Here is a 14926-nt window from a genome sequence, read left to right on the forward strand (position 1 = left end):
CAATATCACTAAGGTATTAAAAAGTTGATATGGACGACCCCTTTTGCCGGCCCCTTACACTGTATTTGATACCTCGAATTGATTGCACGTGTATGTATGTATGTATGTATTGTATCCACCTTGGGTTTACGGCAGCGCCGCGGTTGTGGCAAAAAAAATAACCCACACGTCCATCTTGGCTACCACGCAACACAATCATAACCACTCAATGAGACTTCTAAAGAAATGGAATCGTAAGCAGAGGCACTAACGGTATCCAGGGTGAAAGAGGGGAAAAGTCTCGAGAAGCTATAATCATGTTGTTGACTAACCAAGATAGCATGCAAATTATAATCCCGCCGCCAAGGCTTCCGAAAAAAGAGTGCGTCCTTATTTTACAAAAAGTAATCAAACACTTTCTTTTCCTCCACCATGCCAAATTCCCTTGGCATAAATTGAGGAACGTCCAGTATTCGAAACGGGAACTAGCATACACGGTAACCGCTCCTTTTGTAAAACGAGGATACCCAGATGCCCCTGCCCTTGTTGTTCAAATATATTAACAATAAAATTAATAAAATGGTGAACAATAATCTAATATGAAATATTACAATAAAACAAATAAGTAGATAAATATAATGAAATATGATATTATGGAAGAAGAATGAAAAATAGATAAATGTAAAATATAACAATACAACAAAATAAGAAAGCAGCAACACCTACAGCTATAGTAATCATGATTTGATAAACCTGTATAAAATAAGCTAGAAATAAGTTAGAATGAATAATATCAGTAAGAAATAATAATAGTGGGCCCGCTGATTAAATAAATAAAAAAAATCTAAATAAATCGAAAAGTGTTATCGCAGATCATTGGCTGGAGCATTAAGCTTTAGAAAATACTTAAACATATTTATACGAATTAGTTTATTTTTTGCCACGACCGAGACAGCAAGATGAGATACAGTGATACTGAAAATGTTATGAAATATGTTGATTATGTTCAAGCACGTTAAAGATATTTGATAAAAATACATTTTTTAAGTATAAAAACACAATAAACATAATAATGTTCTTACAAAAATATTATTAAAATATTGTTATATAAACAAAATAAATGATGAAAACATTTTAACTTTGGAAAGCTGAAACTGTAAAATATAAAACTTTAATTATTCTACTTGAATGTTATTTTAATTGATTTTCAAACATTATAAATTCAAAAAGATTTTTTTATTCTTCCTCATAATTATACAAATAATCAATTCTGTTAAAATAAGAATGAATAATCATTGCAGTTGAAGCACAATATGATTTGATAAATTATTCACCAGATAGCCTGTAAGAAATAATGCTTTTAATTTCATCATATAATTGATAATACAAAAACATTTCTTAAAATATGATACACCGGATTAGCTAGTAACGTAGTAAAAAAGTTTGTGTTATGTTGTGAAATGTTTGAATATAGATATTGAAAATTAGATAGATAACAAAATTATTCAAAATATACCATTAACGACATAGAAAATAATAACACACTGTTGTGATGAAATTTAATTTAACTCCATTATAACGATCATGAAAGTAGGCAAAGTATGCAATACAATGAGTTTGAAAGATTTGTATAAAATAATACAAAAAGCTGTGATTCCAGCGATGATCTGTAAGCAATACGTAATAATTGATATTTAAGAACCCTGAAAGTTTTATATACACATTTATACTATGTTATGGAATAAGTAGAACGTCTTGATTGATGTGAATAATACTCATCCTTCAATTAAGATAAATAAGTTTGAAAAAGTTCTTTGATAAGGAAAGCACTTCTTACCTGTAAACCACAAATGATAAACTGATAAATGATAAACAGAAATTAAAAAATATGGAATTTTGCAAATAATGGACAACGGAAATCTTGTATCGTCAAAGCGTAATTTAAAATTAAATTGATTAAAAGGATCAGAGAAAAAAAAGTGAATTCATAGAAGAATTGCAAAACGTAAAATGTAAGTGATATAACAATGGTTTTTTCCAGTAATCAGTCGAAATTATACATTAGATTCATTCATTTTAGTATTGTTTTTGTTCTGAAATTAAATAGAATTATACACTTTGTTGCCGACTTTGCTTAAAGCTAAAAACTAGAACAGAGTTAAGTAAAAAATAACCAGTAAAACAACAAATGACATATTACGACGAAATCAGAAATTATTAGTCATGTGTAAAATCTAAAAAAACAAACGATTCGCATTTTAACCAAACTCATCCTTGTCAACCGTATTCACTGTGTAAAGCTACTATGAACACCACACTTCAGCTGACTCCCTCCGAAAACCAACACTCACTCACCATCTCGCCGACATCTCAATTTAGGACAGTCTCGATTCAAGAGAACGATTTACGCTCTCACTCTCTTCCACGATTGGGAACACACGCACACACATTCACTGTTTCGCACCATAAGGACTTCCTTCTACATAACTACTTAATATGAATGCACTAATCTGATCAATCAACCCGCCACCCGCTTCCAGCCATCGACCTCGCTACACAAGCTGTGGACTATAAGAAACACCCCCCCGGACTAACAAAAGGCAAATTGATAAGCGTGCCCAAGTCATTCCGACAGCCTCAGAAATTGCGCACCGAGTCCAACACTTCAGTCACTCAGAGCCAAAACAAACGTTGTCAGGGCCACATCAAATAAAAAAAAAACCAAACTATTGGATAATGAAACCAGCGCAGGGTTATTTTAAAATCCATTTCCCGCTAATCAAAAATACATCTGTCCCTAGCATAATTTTTTTTTCACCTTTATGCCATGTTCTAATCCTGCATGCTGCATGCCTTCACTGGCGAAGCCATTTCGCTCTCTTTTCTCTCCCCCCAATTAATTCACCACGCAGGCATCACTCTCACTATCACTATCACACTCGTTCACCCCGTTCGACCGCACACCATCTCACTAATTCACTCGGCGTGTTCCAGAATGTGAAAAATGCACTTCTCACATCAAATATGGAAACCTCTTTTGAAACCTGACGCCATTTCCTAACTTTTTCGTTCGAAAAAGCTGCAACTTGCAGACCTTATTTGTATCCATAATTAACTTCAGCACACAGCCCGCATGACACTTAACATTTTTAGATATTTTGGACATGTTTAAACCACTCTTTCCCCGAATAAACATCCCGAAAAATACGCGCAAGAGAACAACGACCCGAAACGCTCGGCAACCCGCGTGAACTGATACCTCGAATTGATTGCACGTCACTAAAAACTATCGTGTATAAATTTTCATCTGAATACGATGTATGATAACGTCAATATCGCAAAAACATCGAACATTTGATATGGACGACCCCTTTGGCTGACCTCTTACATACACCTTGACACCTGAAATCGATTGCTCGTCTTTCAAAACACTCATGTGCAAATTTTAAACACGATCCGACGAAAAGTAACGTCAATATCGCGAAAACAATATTTATCTTGTATGGACGACCCCCTTCAGAAGGGGTCGTCCGAAAATCTGAAAACATTTTTCATCCTTCCTGGTCCTGATGAGCATTCATGCCAAATTTCAGACCTCTAGCTCTTAAGACGGCTGAGTCTATAGAGGACAAACAAACAAACAAACAAACAAACAAACAAACAAACAAACATACAGAAATTGCTTTTTATATATATAGATTTCCTCAAAAATGTTCAGGTTGTGTCATATTTTAAATTGAATTGTATGGGAGTCCCCTTCTTATGAAATGCTAGGGTATTGAAACTATAATACGAACCATTCATGATCCAGAAAACTCTCGGTACAAAATTTCATGTTATTTTGGTGGTGTTACAAAGAAACGGCTCCAGTTTTGTATACACGAAGATTTGTATGGGATCCATCCTTTGCTACAAAAAGAGGTGGAATTATGTTTTAGTGTCAAAATACTGTTGTGTACAAATTTTTTTCAAATTGCTAAACGATTGTCCAAGCTATGTCTTTTACACGTATATTTTGTAACCTGTTTTAAAAATAAGAGGAATCATTTAGTAAAATAGAATATCTTGTCATGTTAAAAAATTGCATGTGTATAAAATTTCATAAATATCTATGAATGAACTTCTCGTGTTTATTCGTGTTCGTAATCAAATTTCTATATAAATTGCCTATAAATTGTTCGAGTTGTGTCCTATTTTAAGTTGATTTTGTATGGGAGCCCCCTTTTGTTAAAGTGATATTCTTGAAACTTTCATACAAACCATCTCTTGCCCAAAAAACCCGAGGATACCAAATTTTACTTTATTCCGACCGCATTTTTAGATGTGATGGTGTTGCAATGAAAACTGCTCAATTTTTGTATATAAGTAGGTTATCTCTAACTATTACCAAATTTTTCACTGTTGTGTACCCAAAACTTGGAACCAAAAAGATATCTTCAGTAGATGTTAGGCTTTTCAAAGCGAAACATAGTTTGTTTTTCCTCTCCATAAGTTTATGAAGAAAATGTGATTTGTACGTCAAGAGAAATGCATGATTTCTCACTTGATGTTTGCAAGTTAAAATCACTCTCATCTTGTTTTACTTAAAACCACTCCCTTTAGCAAGTTCAAAATATCTGCATTTAGATAAATCGACAAATAATTAACAAGCTGATGAAAAACTCAGAGCGGCTATAGAAAAATGGTGCCTAATGATGTGACAAATATGTATCTAACATTGTCGTAGCCTCCAATCACAAATTCGAATTAAACTTTAATAATGATAAATGCATGTAACATTGAGATCTGATGTTATCTCAAATAAAAAATTGGCCCAAAAATCGACTTTCTGAGACTTAGTAAGTCATTTGAAATCAAAATTAAAATTTCAGATGTCTGATGTAAAAGTCTTCGGATGACATATTTGTCATAGTTTGGACTTTCAGAAAAACCGTATTCAAACGAAATCGACCGACCAAAACCACCCCAAAATTTCATAAAAACCGAAACCAAAGTTATTGATGAAAAACTGGTTTTTCATGTTTCTTTCGAACAAAATTTCCCAAAATCTCATACAAATTTCAGGCTCGTTGAGCGACCCCTTACCGTAATGCGATCTGGCCCAAATTTGGCATGAGATTTTGTACTAGGCCTAGGATCAATTTTATCCTGCAGCGCATTAAACTTCACAGGTTTTGAATTTCACATACAAATTTTGGGCAGCCCCCATAGGTGATTTTTTAAATCCTTGAGCAGATATTCGACAAAACATTTATTTCGAGAGAACGCCAGATTTTGACGCTTTTTGCATTTTAAGTCATTTGACATCAGAATTAAAATTTTGATTTTTCCGATTTCCTTTGGTCACCCTTTTGGTGATTTTAGAGGGTAAAAAATCGAAACTTTGAGCGCTTTATCGCACCCCTGAATCAAGTCCCATTTAGTTAAAATTAGCATTGGTCAGTTTTGTGGGCCAATCTACAATCTGATCGTTTTCAAAATTCGATCATGCAATTTTACCAAGGACCGCAGGAAGAACCGTCTCTCGTTTTAGTAACTGATTTTGTTTTTTATGCTATTTTTGCTCAAACAAATCAAGAATAAAAAAATAAAAAAAAATGTATTTTAAAACCTTTTATTTCATTTTATATTTGTAAGTTTGTTTTCATAAATAAATTAGTTATTAACAGTAACTTATGAAAATATGTCCATAAATTTTAAAATTTCGAGCTAATTTGTATAATGAAGAATTCAGCAACAAAAAAAGGAACTTTCATCGATGAAAAAATCTTTGAACTTGATCAAAAGTCTGGTAGATTTAGATTATTTGATTTCAACATAGAATAAGTTTATCCCAGCAAACATTTTTGTAGATATATTATTATGCTGTTTTTATATACGTTCCATATAGATGATAGAATGATCGTATGAGAGTTGAAAAACAGCATTTAACTACCAAAGTGGAGGCAATATACATATCTACATACATTTCATTACATTCTAAAACGAAGAAAACTACACCGATAATTGGGCGTTATCCGACACCTCATTCGTACCTATCGGAAAAATGCAAGAGAACGCAATATCTTTTGCTCTCGTAGCCATCAAATCGTTGCCAGCGACAATATTTTCCAGTTCTCTCATTGGTCAATGTTACTCAATTCCCATCTGATTTTTAGCCATCTGGAAGAACTGCTGGTTGCAGAGAGAACATGACGATGATTTTCTCATTTGAAGCCCGACCGGGAGCAAAATCATTTAAAAATTTACAAACATAGCGGACTTTCAATCATAGCCGATTTAAGCTGACTTCAGGTGACATTTTATCCGATCCTTTCACTATGCAGTTAGTATTCCGATTCGCAACACCATATTGTTAACAACTTAAGTTATTATTTATGATACGATTTCATGTTTGCTGAGTATTATTTTAAAAATGCCTTCAATTTGAAAAAAATCTATGCCCAAATCATACAAGCTCGACAAACCAAACTCTTGAGGAAATTTAAAAGTTTTTATCAAAGAAATAAATCAAATTTCCAAAAGTAAAAGTAAGATTATAATTTTAATCGCATGTGCGGCGGAATGAAAACTAGAGAGAATTTATTTTATAGAAATTTGAAAGAAAGGTGGATAGACAGGCATTAGTGCGCCAATAGGAGAAAGCTTGATAGGTGTTGAAATTTTAGGCTAGAGGGCATGTTGATGAAAAGCTCCCATGAATTGCTCCCGCCTTTGCTCTGCGCTAGCTAACTATACATGAGAAACCCAGAAAGAGAAATCCCATATATAGCGAGCCCAATGGTTTGAGAGCGTGTTTTTACGCACACTTCAAACGAGCAAAAACGTAGCAACCCATGGGCCTACTGAGCTTTCCTTATGCGAGAACAGTTCTAGCGACGTTGCCATTTTTTTCTGATTTGCTGCGAATAGTTGCTACTAGTCGATTTTTTTCGCATTTCACATTTTATCTAATCCGTGTTCTTACTTTTTGGCCAAGTGTCAATTTTTGAACCGTAGAGGTCTGGCAACATTGCCAAGTAGAAGTTGTTTCTCCGAAATCGGTGTTAGGTTTTTACTAAATTCTTGCTGGAACAAAGTGAAACAATTGTCTCTAATAAGGGGGTCGGTCGCGTGATGTGTGAAGGTTTTCAAAGGAAGTGAAGTTTTGGTTGAAGCTGTGAGATTTTTTGATGTTTTTGGGTGAAAATTTTGTGCCAAATTGAAGAATGTTGCTGAAAATGGCGGAAATAAATTTGGAGTTTTGAAGCTTTCGTTCAAAACCCGCGTTAAAAGCTCGAACACTGCGTAACGGGCGTTACTGGCAAAAACTTGCGCATAATAATTGAATGCAACCTTGCGTGTGCATGTGGTCAATCTGATGACAGCGACATCAACGGAGCTATTGGGAACATGCAAAATCGACACCGTGGATTCTAAGCTGAGTATTTTTTCTAAAATTCATTTAGACAATTTTTCTAAGAGTGTGAGTGTGTGCAGGTGCGTGTGCTTACTTACTACTTAATGATCTCGCGCCGATCCTCCGGTGCATAGGGCCGTGGTAAAAGACCTCCACTGTTGACGATCCGGAGCCAGCGTCTTCACCTGGTCCCAGTCAAGATTCTCGTCGACAGTTCGGATTTCAGCGGCTAGGCTTCGCCGCCACGAATTTCTGGGTCTGCCTCTTCTTCGATGACCTTCTGGATTCCAATCTAGCGCCTCTCTGCAAATCTCGTTTTCATCTCTTCGCAGCGTGTGCCCAATCCATCTCCACTTACGTTCCCGAATCTCGATTTCTAGCGCCTTTTGATGACACCGGCGATGTAGTTCCTCATTCGAGATCCAGTTGCCAGGCCACCAAGCGCGGATGATATTCCGCAGGCAGCGGTTTACAAATACTTGCAGTTTTCGCGTCGTTACCGCATATGTGCACCAAGTTTCGCACCCGTACAGCAATACGGATTTGACGTTTGAGTTGAAGATTCGGATTTTTGTTCGTAGAGAGATCTGACGTGACCGCCAGATGTTTCGGAGACTCGCAAACGCAAATCGGGCCTTTCTGATCCGTGTTTCGATGTCTTTTCTGGTACCACCATCAGGCGTAATCTGGCTACCAAGATACTGGAAGCACTCCACTTTCTCAACTTGTTGCCCAGCTACCATGAAACTGGAGGGATTTCCTGTGTTGATCTCCATCGACTTGGTCTTTCCGACATTGACTTTGAGACCTGCTGCCTTGGAACTTTCGGTGAGGTCGTCGAGTTTGCTCTGCATATCTGGTTGTGTTTGGGCGAGCAAAACAATATCGTCAGCCAGGTCAAGGTCGTTCAGTTGCTCCATTGTTGAAGGATTCCACGGCAATCCTCGGTTCGGTGCACAGTCAATCGATCCAATCAGAATCTCATCCATTACGATTAGAAAAAGTAGCGGTGATAGAATACATCCTTGTCTCACTCCAGCAGTTTTCATGCTAAAAGTCGTCGCCAAAGTTCCAGGTCGGTCATTTCTTTCGGATTCCGTTACAATTTTAAATCGGGAGCAGTAGGTTGTTAGCCTAAAGTCCCTATCCCGCGATGGGGCTGCCATCTTGGACTTAGCTGGCGGGAGCCGCATTTCATAAATTCAGCCGCTTGCTGCAAGACAGACGCTGTTTGAGCCGCCCCTGACCTGGAGAACAGACGCTCGGTTGTTGTTGCACGCCGCCCCTGACCTGGGGAACAGACGCGTGCGGCCACCTTCTCAGTCTGCATGCGACCAAAGCATCCACCGGGGTTGGGTACCCGATCTCCGCTTAGGTTACTCGCACCCCAGCCGGCACCGCGGGGAGGTAGAGATAGGAGTTGTGAATAAGAGGTGATATGACCACTATGGGGTCTCGTGTTGCACATTATCCACCGTTTACCAGCCAAGGTGCGTGTGCGAATGTGTAAAATATTTAGATCGTAACGAAAATGTATGCTTCATTGTTGAGTTGTGCGCTCAAATTCGGAAAGGTGTGTAACATTGATCTTAAATTGGTAGATTTTTTATTCAAACAAATCAGCCTATTTCGTTCCATTAATAATTCTTCATTTTTAAAGTCTGTGTGTACTAAAATAAAGCATAAAGTTTAAAGTTGCTCAGGGTATGAATTTCAATTTTCGTTTGAAATAGGATGCATTAATTTTGAATGGAGATGGCGCTGTACTTTTTTATTTCAAGCTTACAGGCATTTTGAAATAGAGATGGCGCTGCTATTTCTCTTAATCAGTTCTTTTTTTGGTTCCTTCGTTAAAACCAGTTGAAGAACATTCTAAGTGTTAAGTGTAGGAAAGTGCGTATGCGCAAACAAAGTTATTCCGAAAAAAATCGCGTTTGAAGTTTGATAGTTCCGTAACATTTCATTAAAATTGTTAGTTTGTTTCTTGATTCCTTGTATGCAAAATACCGAATGGTCAATCAGAAAGTTGAGAAATGTTTTGCTCAGCTGTCGAATTTTTCTTTTGCACTTGGTACGTTCGTTCTTTTGAAAGATTGATTCCAGTTTTTAGAGGGTGGTGGAAGTGAGAAACGTTGCTCAAATTTATTTGAAATGTTTGGGAATGTAAACATAATCCAGAACCGAAGAGATTAATTGATATTAAGATGTTTAATGGCAGAAATAATGGGTGTTCGTGTGGGTGTGGGCGTGTGGCATAGTAAAAACTGCCCGAGTGCTAGATTAAAAATAAAAATTAGAAAAGAAATGGACTAAAAGAACAGTTTTTTTCATGTTCATGTCTTTAAAATATCGAATTAATCGATTGACCAGTAGTGTGAGCAAATTCCACTCGAATGATTTTTTCAGTTTTGTTTATCTTTTTTTTCAATTTAGGATTGTTTTTTTTTTAAATCGAAAAGTTTATTACTATCTTTTCGAAATAAAACAAATTGTTGTTTTTCGTAATCTTACAATTCTTATTAGACGTTTTCTTTTCATTTTGCAGGTTGACTAAACTTGTTTGTTCAGAATTGCTTCTTTTTTTACTTAAATGTATTGAAATGGTTGAAGGACCCAAGCAAAAAGCTTCAAGTGAAAGTCAGATACAATAGTAAGCTAATACTAGAAATTCATGGTAAAAATACTTAAAAATAGGAGAGGTAAATTAATTTTTGAGAAAAATCTGGCCAAATCCTTAGTTGTAAAAAATGAAACATCCCTTTTTAGTTTTCCATATAAAATTTTCAGAATCCCATCTTTTCACATATTTGTTTGATTAAACACGATGGTTAGCAGATTGTCATCTTGAATAAATTAAATTGATGAACCCATTCGACCAAAATATTTGATAATAATTAACATAATAATTGTGAATAATCTGACGGTGAAAAATATACGAAAAATCAATATCAGTAACGAAATAAGAGTTCAAAAAAAAAGTTAATAACCTAGAAGTAGTGTTATTTTCTAGGAATTTGATCTCCTTTAAAATATATGAGTTCCTATAATATTTCTTGCCATACATAGTCAGTAATATAATAAAATTATTATCTTTTTATTGACTCATTAAAACATAATTGTTACTTTGTTATTTTTTTTTTATTTGTGAAATTTGTGATTTGGGATTTCAAGAGCATTGATTATTAGGATATTGCTGAAAACATTAAAATTAAAGATTCAAAAGTAGATTTTTGAAATTCATGGTCTTTAATAATAAGAAATTTGAACTGTTTAAAAAATAAACTTGAAAAACTGGAAAGAAGAAAATTAAATCATTTAGGGTTTGGAAAATATGAAAATTCACAACGTCTTGGCAAGCTTCCCTTGTTGATTCGGTGTGGTTGAAAACAATTTTTTTTTTAATTTCAAACAAACAAGAAAATTTAAAAATTTCCGAGTATTTTTGATTTCAGATTTTTTTTGCTTTAACCTTTGGATTTTTTATGTATTAAATCGATGACACGCGACTAGTTTTGAAAACGGTTCTTTTACACTTTTTTGTTTAAAAAAATATAGACAGTTTTCTAACATGTCGGACGAGACTTTTGCAATCACAAATTTACAAAAAGTGAAAAAAAAATTTTTTTTTTTTGTTTCGATTATAGTCGTTTTACCATCTTTTATGGCATTCGCGACTTTATTAACGGTGCAGTTGGCGGATCGTTATTGAAAAACTTATCCGGTACAACTGTGTTCGATGTTTGCTCTTGGGCTCGAACTCGCGGACATCGGCTCAGGAGACAATAGACTTGCCAACTGAGCTATATCACAAGCCCCAAAAAAAGTGAAAAAATGAAAAAAAAAAAAAAAACATTGTTCAGTGAAGATAAAGATTTAAATTTAACGACCAAAATTGACCACAACAAGAAGGCTACCGTTTTTGATTCCAGATTTTTCTCCGTTGCCGGATGACGGTTTTTTTTATTAATATTTTTTTTGAATGAGTTGAGTTAGCTTTTAAATAAAAGAACTGACCATTTTTAGTGGTAGAAAAAAAACGCTTTCATCTGAAATTTGTCGAACAATTCTTTTTGCCATTTATGTTGAAAAGAAATATTTTGCGATCCAATTTTGGGTAGGCATTCTTGTCATACAAAGATAAAATAAATATAGCGAATTAATAAACAAGTGAATCATTCAACAGAAACAACAGTATCGACCTTAATTAAGGAACTGAAATAATCGTTTACATTAATATGAGGCAAAGAGTTGATTTATGTTGATCGGTTTCCACAAACGATCTTATTCAATCATCACAATTCACATAACAAATTGATAAAGTAAAATAAACAAAACAGAGGATTTCTTCATTCATTAACAAAACTTTAATCTTTTATATATATCCAGTGAAGTTTGATAGAAGTATTATTACCTTGAAAGGTGGTTTTTGAAAATACATCAATGTAGCAGGAATAACAGCTAGGAAAACAAGTTAGCTAAGAAGATTTTAGAATATTTTTTTACTTTACTATTAAACTTCTTATCACTGCCTCAAAGATAGAAATAGGAGATTCCTTAGGAAATATCTAGGAGCATAGGAGGTGTAGGAAAACTCGATCGCACCATTTACCAAAATGGATCCTGATCTCTACCTTTCATTAAGGGGGGGGGGTAGGGTCTAACGGGTATAAAAAAACACCATTTTCACGATTTTTTTCTAGAGCTATCGTTCAAACAAATGTATTCAAATTTTTTGCATTATACAAAGCATTGTTAAAAGAACATTTAGTGATTTTTTCGTAAAAAATATTGAAAAATGAGCCGGTGACGGAGCACTTTCGAGGATGCCTTTTAGAAAACAGGATTTGCGGTGGACACTGTATCTCAGCACAGAATCATCTGAAGTCAAAAAATCAGAGCAAAATATTTTTAATAGATGTTTTTCTGGACCCCAACGATTTGATTTAACTTTAAAAAAATTTTATGAAATTTTTGTGGCTGTTTGAAGTAAAAACTACGATTTTTCACGAAAAAATCCGCCATTTTTCACCTCTAAAACCTCCCCAAAGTAAAAAAAATCAAAAAAGAAAAACGTTGGGGTCTGGTATTTTATATGTAGAAAATATGTTCCAAATTTGAAAAGAATCGGATAAGTAGTTTTCAAATGACGATGTCCACGGACTTAAAAAATGTTCTTTCGAGAAAAACGCGTTTGAAGTTTCTGCTCTTGCTTTCTTGCAGTATAAGATAGGAGGAGATAAAGGCCTATAACTTCTACAGTTTTGCTTCAATTGACTTGAAAATTTGACACAACATTCTTGAAATGTTTTACAATAAGAAAATAAAAAAATAAAAAAATCGATTTTTTGAAAGTGTTAGACCCTACCCCCCCCCCCCCCCCCTTAACTAACACAACTCCTTCCTTGGACGTACAGACGGTCTCCATAGTTGGTGATACTAACTTATCTCTGGTTCTGACTATTTCAAAATTATTTTTGGACTATGCAGGAGCCAGAGGTTGCTAGTTGAACCTAAAGAGTATCATACTAACATTCCTTGCTTTTTCCCCTTATTGACTACTAGGACGTGGCCGGCGCCGTTATTAATCATATAAAAAAGTGAGAGCATCAGTTTTGTACAATGAGAATGGCTGCCAATCCCAAGCACCATTCTTTTGGACTTTGTGCAAAATTGATGGCCTCGATTAATCACGGAGTAGCAACCATTGGCGACGTGGAACTTGTTCTGCTTAGCCACGCCAGCGATAATAGAATTCGAAATGCGTAAGCTGAGTAAAGAACTAGATAAATATGTTATCAGAAGTTTCATTTTGTTATATATATTTTTGATGAATAATCATATCTTCACAGCATTTCAAGTTCAATGATTTAAGGTGGATATGAGTAGTCAACCAAGCTAAGCTAAGTGTCAATTTTTGAACCGTATTTTCTTGTTGTATTTTTTTTTCTTTTTGCCAATGATTGTTTGTTATATGTGCAGAGCAAAGGCGGGAGCAATTCATGGGAGCTTTTCATCAACATGCCCTCTAGCCTAAAATTTCAACACCTATCAAGCTTTCTCCTATTGGCGCACTTATGCCTGTCTATCCACCTTTCTTTCAAATTTCTATAAAATAAATTTTCTCTAGTTTTCATTCCACCGCACATGCCATTAAAATTATAATCATACAAAATACGGTGATTAAATCGTATAACAAAGTAAAAGTAAGCGATTTCAAATTTAAAATTTTAATTTGAAATAAGGCTTTTGAAAAAAATTCAATATTCCCTCTTGAACCTATTTTTTTGCTAAAAAATATAAAGAGCTTTTTTGTGCTTCTAAACAACTTTATTCCACAAAAAACCACTTTGATGGAAAATATTCATATTTTAGGCAACATTTTTAAACAATCATTTATAACCAAGTTCGGGCAAATTTTGTTCATCAAAAAATCAATCCACAAGCCGACGGGTTCTACAACAAAAGAGAGAAGGCTGGCCAGGAAGACGAAAAATCTATGGTAGCTATCGAAAACACAGCTACAGGAAACAACTACCGGACCTTGACGGAAATTGTTCTTGAAAGTGCCCCTAGATAATCCCATTTCCTTTCCTATGTATTGTGGAAACTTTTTTTTTATGTTTAGCTCAGACTGCGAAGTTTTACAACGAAACGCAACTATAGTCAAGGCCGGAACAAATATGCATACAAGCTTTTGTCCAATTTGTTCCAGTTTATTGAAAATGGGATAATTTTTTAGTATCACACCCTAGTGATGTTTCAACTCCAAGTGACAAAAGAAGGATTTCAAATTTGTTCCGGCCTAATTAGATCAAAACTAACAGTTGAGTCACCGCGACGCTTACGCCCCTTTTACTAACCTAAAGTTAGAAAAAATAGTCCCGGCACATAAAAACTTTATAAGTAATATGCCTTTATAAAACCACTTGTTAATGAAATAATCCAGCATCTTTGTTTCATTTAAAGCTACATATTTGTATTTTTTTTTTCAGAACCAACAACTATATGAAACTATGTTTCTGAGACTTCGAAAATGATAATTTTTGCATCCGTTCCTACGGCCATGATTTTACTTATACATCCATTGTCACCTTAGTACCTAATAACAAGTATACACTCATTGCTACTTAACATCAGAAAAAAATGGCTGTAATTACGAAATGCGATAAATTGAGGTGCGGCTTTAAAAAGTGTATAAGACTGCTGATTTTTAAAATTCCAGAATAAACTAAAGGAAAACATAAAGAAATATTCGTTTTCCAATTCTAGCGACCAATCGAATCGTATATGCAATCGGTAACATGAGGCCAGCTAAATTTTCTAGTAGGTACCAAAACAGCTGTGACTAATGTAAAATTCTACCGAGTCTATCAAAACAGAAAGTTACTCTAGGTCTACTAATTATTGGAATTAGCACCAACAGTTGATCTGCCACGGATGAAATACACACGCTCGATTCAAAAAGGCTGAACAAATCCATTAGCACGATTCGGACGCTCTAAGCCGAAGATGGAATTGCGATCTTCAACAGCGCATGATAACTTTATC

At 34.9% G+C, this 14926-nt stretch overlaps 1 protein-coding gene across 2 annotated transcripts in view; it reads right to left on the bottom strand.

Annotated features, from left to right (window-relative positions):
- LOC129756037 (putative phospholipase B-like lamina ancestor) overlaps positions 1 to 14926 on the bottom strand; it is a 73200-nt gene that overhangs the window by 13051 nt on the left and 45223 nt on the right. The gene's annotated exons all lie outside the window — the stretch shown is intronic.

The sequence above is a fragment of the Uranotaenia lowii genome, chromosome 3, assembly GCF_029784155.1.
Source record: "Uranotaenia lowii strain MFRU-FL chromosome 3, ASM2978415v1, whole genome shotgun sequence".
Lineage (NCBI taxonomy): Eukaryota > Metazoa > Arthropoda > Insecta > Diptera > Culicidae > Uranotaenia > Uranotaenia lowii.